General features: G+C 49.3%; 1 protein-coding gene across 3 annotated transcripts in view; it reads right to left on the reverse strand.

Annotated features, from left to right (window-relative positions):
* The window catches only part of ZMAT4 (zinc finger matrin-type 4), a 370,072-nt gene extending 351,917 nt beyond the window's left edge, over positions 1 to 18,155 (reverse strand). For all 3 annotated transcript variants that reach the window (XM_012476090.2, XM_012476087.2, XM_012476089.2), the window contains exon 1: positions 17,942 to 18,155. The gene's annotated coding sequence lies outside the window, so the exon portion shown is untranslated. The remainder of the gene's footprint in view (positions 1 to 17,941) is intronic.
* Between the last annotated feature and the right edge of the window lie 988 nt (positions 18,156 to 19,143).

The following is a 19,143-nucleotide window of genomic DNA, read 5'->3' on the forward strand; positions in this document are numbered from 1 at the left end:
GTTCAAGACCATCCGGGGCAACATGGCCAGACCCGAGCCCTACAAAAAAAGTTTTTAAATTAGCCAGGCATGGTGGCTCTGACCTGTAGTCCCAGCTACCCAGGAGGCTGAGGCAGAGGAAGTCCTTGAACCCAGGAGTTCCAGTCTGCATTGAGCTGTGATCATGCCACTGTACTCCAGCCTGGGCAACAGAGTGAGACCCTGTCTCTTAAGAAATAAAAATGAAACAAATGTTTCTTTCCATCCCCAAAACATTTGTTACTTCCATGTGAATCAGGGAGGAGTAAGAAATGGTTCCACACAAAGCGTTCTGATGGGCTTTTAGGGAATCCACGCAAGGAAGGAATCATAGTAAAACATCCACTGCCTAAACAGGGGAACGACTCAGAGGTGACTCGGTCTCATTTTATTTCTGTAATTTTTATAATTTGTGTTATAAAAATGAATAAAGACTCACTGTAAAATATCTGAAAAAAACTGCAAAAAATATATATAAAGAAGAAAACAAAAATCATCCTCATGTTACTATCCAGAGAGAATCTCTATTTGCATTTTGGCATATTTTATTTACATTTATGCACATAGACCTATTCCATTAGCCAGTTTAGAAGATATTTCATTTTCAGCTTCATGAGCATTGTCTCACATCATTAATATGCTTCGAATACTTTTATGGGGTAACCTAGTACTCCATTCTATGGACGTACCGTAGTTTACTTAAGTATTCTTCACTGCTAGGGAGGTTGATTCCAGTTTTTGAGGAGGACGGCAGTGCAGTAAACAATTTTGTTCACGTGTATTTCCCCAAATTTCTGATTATTTCCCAAGGATAGGATCCTAGAACTAAATCAAAAGGTACAGAAATCCAGCCATGCGCAGTGACTCACACCTGTAATCCTAGCACTTTGGGAGGCAGAGGCAGGCGGATCACTTGAGGTCAGGAGTTCAATACCAGCCTGGCTAACATGGTGAAAGCCCGTTTCTACTAAAAATACAAACAATTAGCCGGGCGTGGTGGTGCGAACCTGTAATCCCAGCTACTCCGGAGGCTGAGGCAAGAGAATCACTTGAACCCGGGAGGCGGAAGTTGCAGTGAGCCGAGATCGCACCACTGCACTCCAGCTTGGGCAGCAATAGTCAAACTCCATCTTAAAAAAAAAAGTACAGAAATCCTAAAAACTCATGCTTTCCAGAAAGAGAGCACCAATTACAGTTCCATACCGTATCTCTGTGACACTGAGCAATGTCATCTTTAACCTTCAATAATTTTATAGCTGGAAAATAGCAACTCATTTCCATTCTAATTAACATTTTTATTATTGTTATTATTGGAATTGTTACTGGCGACAAGTGTTTGGCTTGAATCATCACCCCTCACCACTAAATGCCTGTGAGGTAGGCCATCATGTCCCTATTCTAACAGGAAGAAACAAGGCGCAATCAAGAGACCCGCGCAAGGTCAGACCTCTAACTTCAGAGCCAGGACTCCATGCTTTGCTCCAAAGCCACCCACCTGACGATGACACTATGCTAATTACTCAGGGAGTTAAACATTCTTCCATGTATTTTTAGCTGTTATATTTCTCTTTCTCTGAACTATAGTAAATTTATTTTCTGTATGGGAAACACCCCCCAGCATGTTGAATGTTTTGACACTCTACGCTCGTACCGAGATTCACACATCACCCCCTAACTCCTCCTCAGCTCAGCCCAACCCAAACAACCACCCAACTCCCCACACCATTGAGTATGACACAGCATCTTCCCTGTAGGTTAAAACACACTTAAACTGGCTTCACCTAACCTCTCGAGACTACTTAGAACGTTCTGGAATTTATGTAAGCCTTGATTTAAAAATGTCAGTTCACTGACTGGGCATGGTTGCTCATGCCTTGTAAGCTTAGTGCTTTGAGAGGCTGAGGTGGGAGGATCGTTTGAGGACAGGAGTTCAAGATCAGCCTGAGTAACATAGAAAGGCCCCATTCAACAAAAAAATTTAGAAACAAAAATAATCAGCTGCGTGTGGTGGCACACACCTGTGGTCCAGCTGCTGGGGAGGCTGAGGCAGGAGGATCACCTGAGCCCAGGAGGTCGAGGTTACAGTGAGCCATGATCACACCACTGCACTCCAGCCTGGGCGAGGAGGAAGACCCTGTCTTGAAAAAGAAAAAGAAAAAAAAAGGAAAAGGAAAAATATCTGTTCCTAGTCAAAGCAACAATACTTAGGAGCAACTGTATAGCAACTGATAACACAGACCAACTTGAAGAAACAGCTCTCCCCAAAGCCCATGCTATCGGAACACTCATTCTTTTCCTTCTAGGGGTACAACGAGACGCTGATTGTATTTTTTCCATACAGAGATGGAACTAGCTCAACCCAACAGCTCCCATGACAATGTAGTGGTTAAGTGAACAGTCAGACCAGCCACTCTCCATCACAGCCACTCCTCAGAAGTCTGAGGACAGATGCCACCACCCTCCCCCATAGTGGCCAGAATCACCTGGAAGGATGAGAGCCCCAGAAACCCTGCCCTGGGCCTAATTAGAGGACACCCTTGCACCCAACATTGATCCCTGTGCTGACAGCCGAAGGAAAGGTGAGGAGGGAGGGCGTTTCTTTCCTTTGAAGTCACCTGCTTGTCCAAAAATTCATGCCGCAGAAACGTTCTGCAGAATCATAAACCAGCCTTGTGGCTGCCTCGGAGCTCATTCTGCAACTCACAGCTGATCATTCACTTGATTCAGCTCAGGTTAGAGAGATGGATAGGGTTTTCCCACAAATCACTTGATTAGTATGAGAAATCTATGTTTCTGCTGTTCCGAGCATTGCAGGAATTTTGGGTTCCCTTTAAACCTGTCTCAATATTATGGTTCTAGAAGCTTTCAGAGTTTCCTTTCTAGGATTTATTTTTCTGAGGGTGCTACCCTGGCAACGCTACCTTGCTCCTCTCCAGTGTCTTTCTTCCAAAGAATGCAAAAACCCTGGCCAGCAGTATTTGGGAGAAGTGCTGGAGCTGTGACAGTCGGACACAGGTATTGCAGCTTTCTTAGTAATCACCCCAGCAGCTCTGCAGCAAGCAGTGCCACAGGTCACCCCTGAGCTGGCCACCCCAGTCCCCTGGCCTGGCACACCTGGAGAGAGAACTCCTAGATGCCTGCTGCCACCACCACCACGAGCAGCAGCGACTTTTATCACTGGCCATAGATCCTGGAGCACTTTGCACATTACAGGCACTACGCTAGATGCTTGAAATCTATACTCCATCTAATCCCCACCCCAGGCCTACGAGACATGTACCAGGTGTTTCAGAGCTGGGGACATTGGGACTTTGAGCAGCCTACTGGACTATTTGAGTGAAGTCTGTGGAGTTACCTTGGATTAGATCTACTCCAGCTCACTACAGCTCTGTACCCTCAGATTGTCTATTTCACCCTCAAAGATCACCAGGAGTCAGTTGTGAAGAAAAGATGGGTGAGTTCTCTTCCTTGCTCAATCCTGAGCCCCAGACTCCTTATTGCCGTTGTCACTCTGGCACTCGACCTCACTCTCTAAGTGAACCCAGCGTGCTGGGCCCTTTGCAACAGGAGGAGTTCCCTCTCAGAGAAACTGCCAGACCCAGGGTCAACTGCACATCATGAGGCCAAAGTCCTTTCAGGCTGTCCCGATGGCGCGCTGACATAAACAGGTCCCTCAGCACCCTTGCTGACGCTTCCCGAGCAAATGCTGTGTGTCCCTTCAGCCTCAGTTCCCACCCTCAGTCCCAGGCACTGCAGCCTCCACAAAAAGTCATTCTGCCACGTATGTGACCATAGACGGTGCTCTTTTCCAAAGCCCCAAGCCAGTTTCCTTCCCTACCAGCCCACGTGTTCCCTGGTCTGTTTTCCTTTTTCTTTCCCTGTGGACATGGAAGTAGAATCATTAGGTGTTCCATTTCTTCCTGGTTCACACCAGCATTTCCCTCTTCCCAGACCACCTGGAGTGTCCAGCGCCTCTCCAGGCGGTCTCTTCATCTCCTCACCTCCCTTTCTCCCTCCCTCCTGGGGGTCTGAGACAGCAAAGGGTTCAGCTCCCACCTTCTGATATCCACCCTCCCACTCAAATCACATGACCCTGGGTAAGTCCCTTTTCTCCCCAAAACAGTTTCTTATGGTAAAATTAGAGAAGGTGATCTTCCTCTCACTCCCTCCTCCCTCATAGGAAGATACTTTTAGAAACAAAGCAAGAGGTCTCAAAAGCAAAAAGCTGTAGGAGGAGAGCAGAAAGTGCCTCGATCTCCCCATCTCCCCCTGAGCCCAGGCCAATGGACTCTGCAGCCCTGCCACCCGCCTGACTTCCTGAGGAGGGTCATTCCTCACTCCGGGCAAGCAAGTCCGTGTCTTTTCAATACAATCCTATGAGAGCCATCTCAGCCGTAGCTCCAGGCCTGGAGGAATCTGTGAGACTGTTTGAGGATCTCGATCCACATCCTCATCTTGGCCTTATTAATTCAGTCATAACTCTCCAAGCTCACAGGGCCCCTTTTGCAGCGAAAGGTTCAAGTGATAGCACTGGAAGAAACCTTTTAATTTTGATGTAGACACTCGGCACATCTCTCTGTCACTGTCCGGCATCCCTGTCACTCTGTGGGCAGAGGGCATTCACCTCCACGACCCGCCAGGCCAACATCCTCCCTGTCCTGTCCCGAAGCTTGTGATCCACCATGCTACTCTCTGAGAAAATAAAGACATCCAAGAGGGTCCCCACCCTGCCCCATCCACCCCATCACGCTGCCTCTGGCTACTGTCTCCTCTTCCCCTGAGAGCTGTCCAAGAGGCCAGGCCCCACTCCCTCACCCTATTCGAGGCCATTCTCACCTCCATCCCTCCACCATCATCTTTGTGCCATGCACACCGACTCATTTCCATCCAATACAAACATCCCGCTACTTTCCCCATTTTTAAATAAGCAACACCAGCTTTGACCCCACATATCCCTAGAGTTGATGTTTCATTTTTTTGCATGGCTTTACAGCTCCACTCCTCCATAAAGTTGTTTGCATGCGTTATCTCCAATGCCTCTCCTTGAACCCACTCCAAGGAGCCTCTCGCCTCATCCTCCACCAAAGGGCTTTCATCAGCTCACCCACGGCCTCCACACTGCTCACGTGCAATCTTTAGTCCTCGTCTTACTTCTTATGACAGCAGGATTTGACCCAGCAGATCACTAATTTCTTCTGCAGAAATGCTTTGCTTAGTTTCTGAGGCAACCTCCTCTCCTGGTCCACCCCCATCTCCAGGCTGCTCCTGCTCAGTCCCCATTGCTGGTTCATCTTCAGTGTCCTGGATGCAAGGTCAGCAAACTGGTGGCCTGTGGGTGGATCTCCTGCTTTGTAAATAAAGTTTTATTGGAACACAGCCATGCTCCTTCATTTGTATGTCCTCTATGGCTGCTTCTGTGCTGCAGCAGCAATGTTGAGTAGCTGCAGTAAAGACTGTACAGCCTGTAAAGCCTAAAATATCTACGATCTGGCTCGTTAAGAAAGAGTTTGCAAACCCCAGACTAGATCTATAAATACTGCCATTCTCAGGATCCGTCTTTCCACGTCCTCTCTGTCTACACTCACTCCCTAGCAATCTCATAGAAACCATGAAACACTGATCACTCCCAAGGTCCTCTAGCTTAGAGCTCATCTCTGAACTCCAGACCAAAACACAACTGTCTAGTGGGTACTTCACTTAGAGTTCCAGCACCCCACAACAAACACTTCCTTCCCCTCTACTCCTCACAATTTCTAATTTGCTCCTTCCACAGTCTTTTCCATCTCAAGCCAAAAGTCTTGGAATCATCTTTGAACACTCTAGTCTCTCAAACGCCACCTTCAACCCAACAGCAAATCCTGCCAGCTCTACCTTCAAAACGTACCCAAGATCTACCCTCTCCCTCCCCGCTGTTACCACCCAACCCCAGGCAGCACCCGTCTTGCCAGCCTCCTAGGGCGTCTCTGCCTCCACACGGCCCCACTCCACTGTGCTATCAACATAGCGGCCAGAGTGATCCATATATTCATTTTTCACATTTGTATTTATTCATGTATTTATTTTGAGGCAGAGTCTTGTTCTGTCATCCAGGCTGGAGTGCAGTGGCATGGTCATAGCTCACTGCCGCCTCGAACTCCTGGCCTCAAGCGATCCTCCTGAGCCATCATTTTAAATCATAGACAATGTTACTTCTTGGCTCAAAACTCCCAGTGGTTCAAGGAAGCGCACCCTGTCCTCACAGCTATTCCTGGCACCCCACGTGTCTCTAGCTTCGGGGGCTTCTTGGGCTGGACTGCTGGTCTCCTACATACCCACAGGGACCACCCCTCGCTGCCTTCAGGTGTCTGGCTAAGTGGCCTGTATAAGTGAGACCCTCTCACTCCCTGCTCCCGCTGTGGGGCGTCGCGTTCCTCCCTCGCACTCATTGGCCCTTCCACAGGTTATCTTATGTGTTTACCGTCTCTCTCCCCGACTTGAATCTAAGCTCTGAGAGGCTGAAAACTGGGTCACTTTTTCCATGGCTGGATCCTCTAAGCTTACAAGTGTACCTATCAATTCTCAACATTCTGAGCAATGAATAAGAGAGCACATAACATGTCAAAAGCTCATGTCTCCTATTAAGGAAACTGAAGGATGGGAAAGAGACGCACATTGTTTGCCTCATGGAGAAATCAAAGAACAGAGCTCAAAACTCCCACAGCCCCAGAGCCAGGGTGTTCCTTGCTGAAGAGACTGAAGCCAACCAGTCCCCAGCGACGAAGGGGACAGGTCAGGGAATGCCCTGCCAGCATCTTTCTTCAGACCCCTGGAGATCAGGAAGGGCAAATGCAGAAGGGGCTTCTCTGGGGCCAGACAGACCCCAACCGCCTCCTGCCCTCGCTCCCCCAGGCCTCCAGAGTCACACAGCTTGGAGTCCTGGCTGCAGCCCACAGTGGGTGAGTGCATGGCACAGCACAGCAGACGGTGCACAGGCTTGGAGTCGGCCACTCAGGGGCACCTTGGTGAGTCCTGGTTTCCTCATCTGTAAAACCAGGGTGATGACCAAATGCTTCAACATTTGAAAACAGTGGGCAGCCTTAGGTTCTTTTTCTTTCTTTCTGGTTTGTGTCTTATCACACCAGAGTCTACCTCTAACTTTAAAAGACATTATGCATCGGCTTGCTCCTGTGCTGAGAGCTGCTCCCAAATTTCTGAAATCCCTCCTGGGTTCTCCAACAGCTCCCCACTCTGCTCCCATTTTTCTTTCTTTTTCTTCTCGTCTCATAACTTCTCCTTTCTCTTCCCACATTCTGAAAATCTTCCTATCCTAATCTTACTACACGAATAGTAACTGCTTGAACATTTGTGGTTGGAATGATTGATTTTAAAAGCCTGTTTTGGCCAGGCATGGTGGCTCATACCTATAATCCCAGCACTTCGGAAGGCCAAGGCAAGTGGATCACCTGAGGTTGGGAGTTCAAGACCAGCCTGGTCAACATGGTGAAACTCCATCTCTACTAAAAGTACAAAAATTAGCCAGGCATGGTGGTAGGCACCTGTAATTCCAGCTACTCGGGAGGCTGAGGCAGGAGAATTGCTTGAACCCAGGAGGCAGAGGTTGCAGTGAGCCGAGATCGTATCACTGCACTCCAGCCTGGACAACAGAGCAAGACTTCATCTCAGAAGAAAAAAAAAAAAGCGTGTTTTCTGATTTGTGAAATAGCGGTTTACTATAGGAAATTTGGAGAATATAAAAAAGTTTAAAGAAATCAAAAGTCATCTGTTTCCCAAGGCATGGTAAGAACTGACAAGTCAGCAACCCTCCCAATCTCCCCTTCTCTCTTCCTGCAGCCCCAGAGAGCAATTGCATTCTCAACAGGAACAAAAGCCAGGGAGAAGGCAGAGAGGAAAAACAGCTATGAGCCCCCCAGCCTCTGGGCTCCCCTTCCCTTTGGTCCTCTCACAACCATGTGATTGCAGGTGTAACAAACAGGAGGGACTTCTGAGATGGAGCCTGGCATGCTGGGGCACCTCTTGCCACTGTCCCCTCCTATCTCCCGGTGGAGCCAGTCTGCCCCCGAGCAGCCACAGACAGTCCGTGCCAGCTCTCAGCTCCAGATCTGCACTTGCACCCAGCACGCCCCTCCTGCCTTCCATGAGGCCAGCATCCTTCAGTGCTCAGGGCTTGGGACCCTCTGCCCCCGTGAGTCCTGTGAGTCCACGTTCGCCTTCACCTGCACCCACTTTTCTCAGCATCTACACTCGACCTCAGCTGAATACACCCTTGGACCCAAAGTCCTTTCTCTGAACTCCTCCAGCATCTGCCGGGGCTCCACAGGGTGCTACTCCGCACCCCTCCTTCTCCAGAAACATCAGGTAAGCCAGCAAGAAGCCCTTATCTATGACAGGTAGGGCTGTATTTGCAGGCAGAAAAATCTAGCTCATTCCGTGCCTGGCTCTTATTCCTGCTGCCCTTACAAATTAAGTAGAGTGGCTTTGCCTTTCCAAGCATCAGTTTCTCCCTCTGCAAAATGGGGGTGCCAGCACCTTCCCCACCCACCTCTGAGGCTTATGAATACAAAACACCATACAATGAGTTATTATTAAAATAATCAGAGCAGCAAACAGCCAGGCAGCCTACACCACTCCTCTTCGTCCTGCCCTACTTTCAGGCAGGCCTGTCCACTTTTCCCAATTAGCCTGTGAACGGTCCAAGGGTGTGCCCATCAGAGCCGCCACCCGCCCTGCTTAGGGAAGGCAACCCGGAGCCCCCAGGTGGCCTGGCACACATCATGGAGGCAGCCAGCTGTGACTTTGACCCTGTGCAGACTGTCTCGGGCTGCCTGGAGTTTATGCACCAAAGGAAACCACAGCGGGGAGCACACACATTCGGGAAAAGCATTCACAAATGTGACACTCCATCAGGAGGGGATCCAGAGGGCCACCGCGGGGCGGGGGGCGGGGTGCGAAGCACCCAAACCCCCTGCTGTAAATGGGATAGCTGCCACACATTCATTTGGTCTTAATTAATAAGTAGATTGAGCCAAAGGCGTGGCTTCTGGGAAGAAAGGACGAAAGGAAGGAAAGGTGGCTCCACGCTTTCTTGAGGAAATCTACCACCCTCTTCTAGAGCACACGGAACCCCCAAAGTAACCCACTCTGGAAAAAGCATGGTGTGGGGCAGCACAGTTTCTTGTTTTCATACCTAGCAAAGCCACTCGCTGGCTCTGTGACCCCAAGGCACAGCCTCTTGCTCTGAGCCTCAACTTCTCTGGTTGTGAAATGAGAAGATACATGTGATACACCCCTTCAAATGCTAAGGTAGGCCTGACCACAGCAGGTGATGGGGCCCGGAGGTGTGAGCGCGGCCAGGAGGAAGGAGCACGGACGTTCCCTGCACAGGGATTGCACACTCTGCACCTGGCTGCGGCAGACGTCCAGCCCTTTCTGATGAAGCAGGCGGCCCTTGCTGGACTTCACGTGAGCATTTCTCTTCTCCCAACAGATGGACTCAGGATGCAGGCATTTCGCATCTTAGTGAACAGCATTGCACCCAGCTTGCCACGGGGATAGTCCCTGCTTGAACGTGTGTGGTTGGAATGACTGATTTCAAAAGCATGTCATCTAATTTATAAAATAACATGTTTACTGTAGGAAATTTGGAAAGTACAAAAAAGTTTAAAGAAATCAAAAGTCATACATTACCCAAAAGGCAGTGATAACCACTATTAAGATTTTGATAATATAGTCTTCTAGTTTTCAGGACTACATACACCTTTTGTTATAATTGCAATTATACTCTATTTACTTTTAAGTCTTTACTTACTTAATATATATTATTAGCATTTTCCTATATTCTTAGGTATTATTCGATGTAATTTTAATAGTTGCCTTGATTTCCATTTTATGGAGGAGCCATATTATATTTAATTAATGCCTCCATGCAATGTTTTCTGATAATGAATAATGCTGAAAGGAATATTCTTAATTAGAACTATTTTGTGCATCTCTATTTCCTAAGGATAGATTCCTGGAAGAGGAATTGCTTACTAGTTCAAAGGGTCTATTTTTTTGAGACACGCCTCCCATATTTCCAAATTATCTTCCCACCAGCTAAGTCTAAAAATGCCGAATTCCCAACAACACTGGATATGATGTTATCATTTTTGATTTCTGCTAATGTGGTAAATGGATAACAATACCTTGTTTTCATTTCACATTTTAATTATTAGTGAGGAGAGACCCTTTTACACATTTTTCTGGCCACTTATTTATTTTGTTATGTGAACTGTCTATTCCCATTCTTTGCTCACTTCTCAATCAGGGAAAGGCTAATTTTTAAAAATACTTTTTGAAAAAGAGAGTAAGTCCACAACCCCCCAGAATGACCCCATTCCCCACATCTCAGCATCACCTCCACTGGAGCGTTAATTCTAACGTCCAATGTAGAGCCTTCCCCTATAGTTTAAACCCACTTCCTCCCATCCCAGCTTCAGTGGGAACACTGCTCTCTCTTGCATCTAACGCCGTGAACTTTCTCTGTCACCTGTCAGCTTCTCCTCCTGGGGATGAATAATTCCTCTTCATTTTTGCCTGATTTAGTGTAACTTATGAAGTCAAAGTATCGGCCTCCTCCCTCTCCCCGGTGCGGCTGTCTTCCTGCAGGCCCTCGCCATTTCTCAGCTGGACAGCAGCAAATTACTTCTGAACTGGCCTCTTGGGCCCAGGCGTGACCCCTTCCCCTTTGAGCCCCTCTCAAACCTCACCTCCACTCTTCATTTCACACCTGCTGGACCATTTTTCCTAGATGCAAATGTGAGCATGTCATTTCCTGCCTGACACTTTTCTGTCCTTCCGTGAGGCAGTGGCCCCGCCCTACCTGGTGGGCACCCACAAGCCTAGCTCCCCTTGCCCCCAAAACATGCCTCGTATGAGCAGATTCAGGAACATCCATGTCTCACCAACACGTTGTGCCGACCATGTGCTGGATGGAGTCTTGCCACCATGGCTCCCTCCTTCCCACCCTCCTCCCATCCACCCGATGGCACCTATTCAAGTCTCAGGTCCCACTCAGGTGTTCCGTGCTCCCAGAGGCTCCTCTGTCCATCCCAAATAAGGAGAATCATGATGTACCCTGCACCCAGATGCACTCTATACACTTAATACACCTGACAATATTCCAGTAAGGTCTGTGGCATCAGAATCGAGGACAGGGGCTGGATGCGGTGGTATGGGCTTGTAATCTCAGAGCTTTGGGAGCTGAGATGGGAGGATTGCTTGAGGCCAGGAGTTTGAGGCTATAGTGAACCATAATTGCACCACTACACTCCAGTCTGGGTAACAGAATGAGACCCTAGGAAAGAAAAGGAAAGGAAAAAGAGAAGGAAGAAGGGAAGGGAAGGAAGAAGAGAAGGAAAGGAAAAGAAGGGAAGAGAAGAGAAGGGAAAGGAAGGGAGAAAGGAAGGAAAGGAAGAAGGAAATTAAGGACAGAGTGGTGATCTCAGCGGAACGTCACGGTGAGTGGAATGGATATATGCAGGCACTGGGTTGGCAACCCTGCCCGGCGTATCCCCTGGGTTCTCTCCGTGGGCCACGTGGGCTGCTCTTCCCTCTGCAGATGAGCACTGCGGTCCCTGGGTTTCCTCCCTTTCTGGGCTGACCCACTGCTCCTCTCACATCTGCGTCTTCCCAAGCTCGAGTCCGTCTCACACCCTGGGCAGCCTGCCTGGCCCATCCAGCCCCTGGCATTCCCTGGGCCCTCTGCCCCTGAAACGTCTCCATGCCTTGTCTCAGCCACTCTCTGGAAGGACACCCTGTCCTGCCGCCTGAGGGGCTAATGGTCTTGCTGGGCCAGTTCCTGCAGGAGAAGGACCCTCTAGTGCCTGTCCGCATGCTGGACACAAAGACCCAGGATGCCTTTGTTAGCACAGGGACGCCCTGGCCAGCCAGTGGCATGGGAGGGCTGTACCCTCCCCACAGGACACTCGCTGCCAACCCTGCCCTGTCCTCTTGCCGCCTAGCTCAGCACTAACTTGGGTGCTTTCTTCTTTCTTCTCAGGGCTACACACAGGATGGATGTATCCTGTGGTGCTCAGTTTACCACTTTATCTCGCTTCCTACTTAGCTCAAACCAACACAAAGCAAAGGCCTCCACAGCTGGCCATTGTCTCATTCTCAAAACAGACTCCCTGACTTCACTGACAGCCAGCCTGTGGGTTCAGAGCTAAGCCACCCCTCCACTGGGCCACCACGCCACCCTCCCTGAATGTCCTCACATAGTATGTTTCATTTTGTTTCGTAAGGTAACAGGTGATGTGTCTTACCCAGAGTGATCCATGCTGCAGGCCTGTCTTATTTCACGTATCCAATGAGGAGTTTGCAGAGAAATATAAAGTCTCCCTTCCCTTTGTAAGATTCAGATTAAGAATCTTACTGCTTCCGTGTCTCTCCTCTCATCCTCTTCTGGTCTACCCATCCCCTCCTCTCAGCTCCGGTTTCTAGAACGCATTCCTGCCACCCTGGCCTCACAGCCACACTCAGGAGCCCCCACAGGGATGGGTCAGCAGCCCCTCCCAGCCACTCAACCAGAACTAAAGAGTTATCAGAATCAACAGAGAAGCTGATGGCATGCACGGTGTTAGTAACAGGCACTCAATAAATATTGCTTAACTGCAGGTGTCCCTGTCTTTGCCATTTGGTTACAGAGAAATTAGGAGCCTAGAGAAAGCAAATGGTCTATTCAATTTGGAAATGAGAAGAAAATGGGCTACAAAGCAAATAACACTGACTTGGGAGATGGAGGACCGGGATTCTGGTCCTCGCTCTGCTATCGGCTCGCTGTGTGACAACGCCAAGGCCTGTTACCTCTCTGGGCGTCATTTGCCACATCTAGAAGTGAAAGATTAGACTTGGTGAAAGATTCCCATGCAATAGACAGGATCTGCCAGTCCAGGTGGCAGCTGGCACAAGGCAGGGTAGGGGGAGGTGCTCCCAGGCTCAGGGGAACACGCCAGGTAGGCTGCACTCCTTTCTCCTTCATCCCAGGGATTCTGGTTTTCAGCCACTTCAATAGCCCCAGAGGGAAGGTGAGACTCTGGAGACACAGGTCAGGGTTCTCATCAGCAGAGGGCACAGATGCCTGGACGCGATGGCCCTTGACTTTCCCTCCTCACAGATCCACGGCTCCTCCCCCAGCTAAAAGCTCCTGCTTATCCATTTCCTAAAGATCACCACAGAGGCTCAACAACCTTCCCTTTTTAACATCTCTTGCTGATGGAAAATTCTTCCTCATACCTAATCTAAGTCCATCTGCTGCAATTTCTGTCTATTTTCTCTAGTTCAATCCTTGCTGGAGATGGAGAACAGCTGGTCGCCATCCTCCATATAACATCCCCTCCTAAACCAAAATCAGTTATGACATCAGCCCTCATCCTGTGTTTCTTCTGGTACGACATCCACCGCTCCTCCGAGCTGCCCTCGTGGGTTCCAGCTCTGAAAGCATCGCTGATCACTATGGCCCGTATGGGAGGCTGCTCTGCAAGCTCCGAGGCCTTCCAGAGCTGTAGCATCTGCAGTGGGACGTAGGGCTCTGTGGCAAAATCGAGAGAGAAGGTTGGAGCAGAACGGAGCCTGTGAGAACGTAGTCCTGACCTCTGGCTCTATATCTGAAAGAACTGAAAGTCAGAACGGGCACATAAGCACGTGCCCAAGGTCAAATCTGAGGCATCTAGCTCAAGTACCAGAGCCCAGATAGTAACATCACCATGCCCTGGGACACTGCAGCATGTTTTCAGCACCAGTCAGAGCAGGACCAGCCAGAGCTACAAAGCAAAGGCCACCGTTCCCCACTCTGCTCCGTGTCCAAACTCAGGCTGCCTAATCCCACTAGCACGTGCCCGGAATTTGACCGCGTACATCTTTTCTCAATTTTCTTTCCAACTTTTAAATTCTCAGTCCAGGGGGTACATGTGGAGGTTTGTTATTGTGGATAAATCACACGTCGTGGGGGTTTGGTGTACAGATAGATTATTTCATCATCCAGGTAATATGCATAGTCCCTGATAGGCAGGTTTTTGATTCTCACCCTCCTCCTGCCCTCCACCCCCGAGTAGGCCTGGGTATCTATTGTTCCCCTCTTTGTGTCCATGTGTACTCAATGATTAGCTCCCCCTTACAAGTGAGCACACACGCACATCTTTGATTTCCTTTAAGAACGTAAATGCCTCTGAAGTGGTAACACTATTAACTGCTCACACCTTAGTATGAATGAGTAGATTTGATCCTTTCCAACTATTAATAGATGTAGGGGAACAAAGAAACTGAGTGCACAGCAGACAAATGTCCCTGCGTGCTAATGTTTCCAAGGTCAGCTCTGTGCTCGGGGCTGCAGCAGGCACTGGCCTCAGGGCAGTGGCACAGCAAGCGCTTGCACCTGGTGGGACTCCCTGGGTGCCAGACAGCACTGTGCTCAGAAGCATCTGCCCTGTCTGCCTCACGCAGGTCTGCAGGTCCGCTGCACCGCCCCAGGTGCTCTGGGGAGGTCTGCATAGAACTGAACTGGGGGAAGGGATTACCTCACTGCTCCCCCAGGGAAGGCTTCCTCACATCCCACAATTCCTGAAGTCCCCTGGTTAACCCTTCCAGGAGTGAGGTGTGCAAGGCATCTACTACAATTAGATCTCCACCCCGGGTACCCTGAAATGACGTGAAGGAAGAAACAAAAAGAAACCAGGAAAGAGAGGTACCCCTACATGTCAGATTGAGCAAGATTACTCAGGTACCTGCTTCGGTGTGAAATAGCTCCCAAGGGGGAAGAGAGGAAGGGGCATGGGAAGGAGAGTGAGTCAGATGAACTATTCACTCATAATTTTGGCTACAAAATTTTCCTAAATGAAAGATGAAGAGGGAAAATAACCGAGTGTGGTGAATACATTTCAGGGCCTAGGTTTCAAAACAGCCTTTACCCCACCTTGAATGTACAGAAACACCGTGCTCCAATCTCTTCAACTTTCTGAGATGTTCCAGAGGGTTTCAGATCTCCAGACACACCTTCTCCTAGGACAGGCAGGAAATTCACACATCCACAGAAAAAAACAAGGTAAAAGTGTTTCCCGGAACAACTAACACAATAGATGTACTTATTAAGATTTCCCCAAAACCACAAAATTAAATTTTAAAGTAGAAGTCAGAAAGGCTCTTCTCTGATAAAAATTTTAATATGTTTTCAATCTTATTTCAGGGGACAATTTTCTTTAAGAGAAAAATCAGCATAAAATGACAAGATCCAAGTAGGTTGGCAAAAAGATTACTTACCGATGTGTTTATGATGAAAAGGGGTAACAGAAGGCTGACGGGGATGGAGGGACAGAGGAATAAGGAGAGGACTTTTATTTGCCAGGTAACTCACGTGGGGCTTGGAAAAGCAGAAAGACACAACCCCTCCCCACCGTGGTGGCTAAGACAGACCCAGCTTGGCCACCTGAGAAGAGGAGAAAACACTGGGTCTGGGGATGGTGCTTATCCAGGGTCCTGGCTAAAGCCATCATGTTTGATGAAATGACAAGTAACACATTTAATTTCCTGAGCATCCATGGGTCCTTGCACACACAAACAGGCGCACAGATTCACAAGGAGTTAATCCGTCTAACACCAGCAATTAGATTCTCCAAACTGGTTGGTAGTGGAGGCGCTGGGTCCCGGGTTTCACACCTCACCCCAACCAAGGTGAAGCTGTGAGGATGTTTTGCACTTTGTCAACTATTTTTCAGCTCTTAGGATCCTTTTTTTGGTCTAAAGTTGTTATTTTAATGATCTCTGTTCCGAATGAGGAAATACAAGACAGAGGAACGAGGGGGAGGCAGAGGGAAGGGAAGCGAGCGCTCCAGCGTGTCCCATTTGTACTTTCCAAGGCCCCCTCCACCCCCTCCCCCACACTGCCTCTTCCCTCTGTGCATGAGTCACTCTTCAGGAGCTGTTTCAAGTGCCTACTTTTAATGTTTCCTATCACGATAGAAATCCAACAGATCGGCATCAATTAAAGGGAACCCCCAGTTTTGCAATCCTCAAACTCAAAAGCATTTTGCAGTTTCCTTACTGCCTTCATGAAAACCAAGGTGCTCTCATACAAGATCCCCCCTGTGCCGGGGGCTGCTTCTCCTGGGCCCCCTGGGGGCCTCGTGCCCTAGAGAGGCCACAGAGGACAAGGTCCACAACTAACCATGCCCACCGGCTGGGAAAAGTTTGGATTCCATGCCAGGCCCCCCAAATACAAAGAGATTATAATTGGCAGGGCTGCAAATTTGTTGTGTTTACTGTCAGATCCGATGTGCAGAAGAGAAAGCTGATGGTATTTTGACCAAAAAAAAGTAGGCATTTTTTTAACCATTGTGAGTAGAACTTCAATAATCACAGTTCCCATCCAAAATAGCTGCCTAGAGGAGGTGGAGGAGAATCTGTTGTGGCGGTTAAAGAAAATCAGAATTGAAAAGTGAAAGGGATTTGTGGAGCTGGAGAATCAAGACTTATCTGCATCTCTGCTGAAAGGTGCCCTGAGGAAGCAGTGTCACTAGAGAATCCCTCCCACAACATTCACTCTTGTTGGACTGGGAATCGAACTCCCCAGCTGCAGGTTTAACAGAAATCAAAGGGAAGAAAATCACCTGAACCTTTTAACACCCTGGGACTTGGAAGACCAGCCCCAGGCTATCAGCTTCAGCGTATCCCTCAGGTAGGGAGCACACCTGGTGAGGTGATGAAGTGCGGCGGGCACACAAGCAGAAGCTGCCGTGCAGAAGAGGAAGGAAGTTCAAGACCAAGCACATTACCTGCTTCCCCATGGGGACCCTGCTTCCTAGTGGCTCACCTCCCTAACACCTCCCTTAGGCAGAAGCCAAAGGTAGGGGAGGCGAGGGGGGAGAAAGGAGTTTCCCAAGGGTCTCAGAGCAAGAGAGGCCCCTGAGGTCTCTCGATTTAGAACGCTCAAGGGTGCTTCTGGGCTGAATCAGCTGCCTGCCAGGGTGAGCTGTTTTACTTGAAGAGCAGTTAGCAGAGGCAGTGTGGATGGTTTCTTCGGCACCACCTCTGCCACAAATGCACCTGTGCACCAAAACAACCTGCGCACCTACACGGAGCCAGCCCCTCCACCAGCCTCCACCTCCCAGAGCTGCGGGGATGCTCAGGGCCAGGCACCCCTTCTGGGGACAAGGGTGTAAGTTCACCCGGGACCAAACCGAACTCTACCCTATTTTTTTTTTCAGGACACCCCAAGCCTGGAAAGTCTTCCAGAGTTTTCAGGAGGTAAGTGATGATGTGATTTCTTTCCCTCTGAGGACTGTTTTGCTGGTGTGTCACCAAGTTGTCACGCAGGTGCCCACCAGGTCAAACAGGACAGCCCTCCCACCCCCCACCCCCACCCCAGGGAATGTCTCCTTCCACCAAATAAAATGAACTGAGACAGGGCAGGAGGCAGAAGTTTGAGGAAGGACTTCAGTTGAAGGTCACAATAGTTTGGGGAAGACAGATCAAGGTAATACGAAGGGGACAGACCCTATAGCGGAAAACACAAACAACCAATCACGTTTCTCGGAACCAGCCTACCCATGATGGGTGCACCAGGAAACAGCACATCCTGGGATTCAACTTCTTTCACCCAGCACACCCGAATCTCCACCCCAGCCCCGCAGACACCCTACCCGGAGAGCAGACCTATTCAGACAGACCTGAGCGCAGCTAATTAGTAGTAGTAAACAAGCCCATTTCTTTCCAGCGCAGAAGTTTTCCAAATTGTCCGCCTGTTTTCCTCCCAACAAAAGACAGTGATTTCCCACCTTTGTCACATTTCCTCCCAGAAACTTTTCTTTCTGCAATCCCTCCACCTAAGCTAAACTGCAAAGCCACTGGGAATGGAGACGCAGGCGCTGCACCCCCGGGACGCAGGCAGAGGTACCTTTTCCGCGAAGCAGAGGGGCCGGTGCCCAGAGGCCAGCTGCCCTGCCGAGCAGTGGAGCGAAGCTGTGGGCTGGAGCACGCTGAGGATTACGCGTTCCCGTCTCTGCGACCAGACCTCTCGGCAGCGCGGACCGACTGTGCTAGCGATGCACTTAGCAATTATCTGCTGGCGCCGACGCCCCGCCCTCTGCTCTTGCGATTGGCTCTCCAGTCCCGGGCAGGACTGCATTGGTTTCAGCCGACCTCACTCATTGCTTTGGCTCCTACTATTATCTAAGCCATCAAAGGAAATAATTCCATGTTTCATTGACAACCTGTAAGGCTCTCCTCCAGCCCGACGTGGGGGCAGGACCGGGAGGCCAGTGGAGGAAAAGGTGGGGGAGCGTGGTGGGGGGGAGGAGGTGGAGGGGAGAGGAAAAGAACGGGAAGGTGTGGGGGGTAGGAGGGTAGGAGAGAGATGGAGCTATCAAGCAATCAGATTCTTGCTCCAGCATTTTAACTTCCACAAAACAGAGCCCATAGCAACAATTTTCTGGCCTTATTTTTCCCCCTAACTGGTAAATGTTGCTGAGGGCAGAGAGGACGATAACCGTGGGGTGTCTGCCGGCGTGAGACAGGCTCTGGAAAGCCGAGCAAGGTTGAGGGCTGAGGGAATGGAGTAATGCTTTTCACAGGGCCACCCTGGAGGGCATGTGAAGGTCATTGTAGATTGTTTGGGGAGCATGATAGGTGCACACCTGGAGTTTATCCACCAGTTCTTTATCTCACAGCCCCCCTCATCCCCCAACCTGAGGAAACAATTTTCCTTTGCACCCTATCCAAAGAGTCTCAGAAGAGCTATTCTTAAAGTCCATAAAACTCTGGAGTTTCTCACTGTTCTCACTGGAAGGTCCAGAGAGCGGGGTGTTCCAGAGTTCGTGATTCTGCTGGGACCCTCACTTTGGTTTATTCTGACATGGCTTAAATTAATCGCTTAGACTTTCATCGACAACCTAAGTATGTGAGGAGAGAACATGCCCGTCAAAGGGTGGGAACGGCTTAAACGCCTTTCCTTGTTCACCAAGAAATCATAAAGTCTCACCCTAGTTAAAATGGCTTTTATCCAAAAGACAGGTAATAAGGAATGCTGGTGAGGATGTGAAGAAAAGGGAACCCTTCTACGTTGTTGGTGAGACTGAATTAATACAGCCACTATGGAGA

The sequence above is a fragment of the Aotus nancymaae genome, unplaced genomic scaffold (genome assembly GCF_030222135.1).
Source record: "Aotus nancymaae isolate 86718 unplaced genomic scaffold, 86718_ANA_hifiasm-v0.15.2.pri h1tg000097l, whole genome shotgun sequence".
NCBI classification, from domain to species: domain Eukaryota; kingdom Metazoa; phylum Chordata; class Mammalia; order Primates; family Aotidae; genus Aotus; species Aotus nancymaae.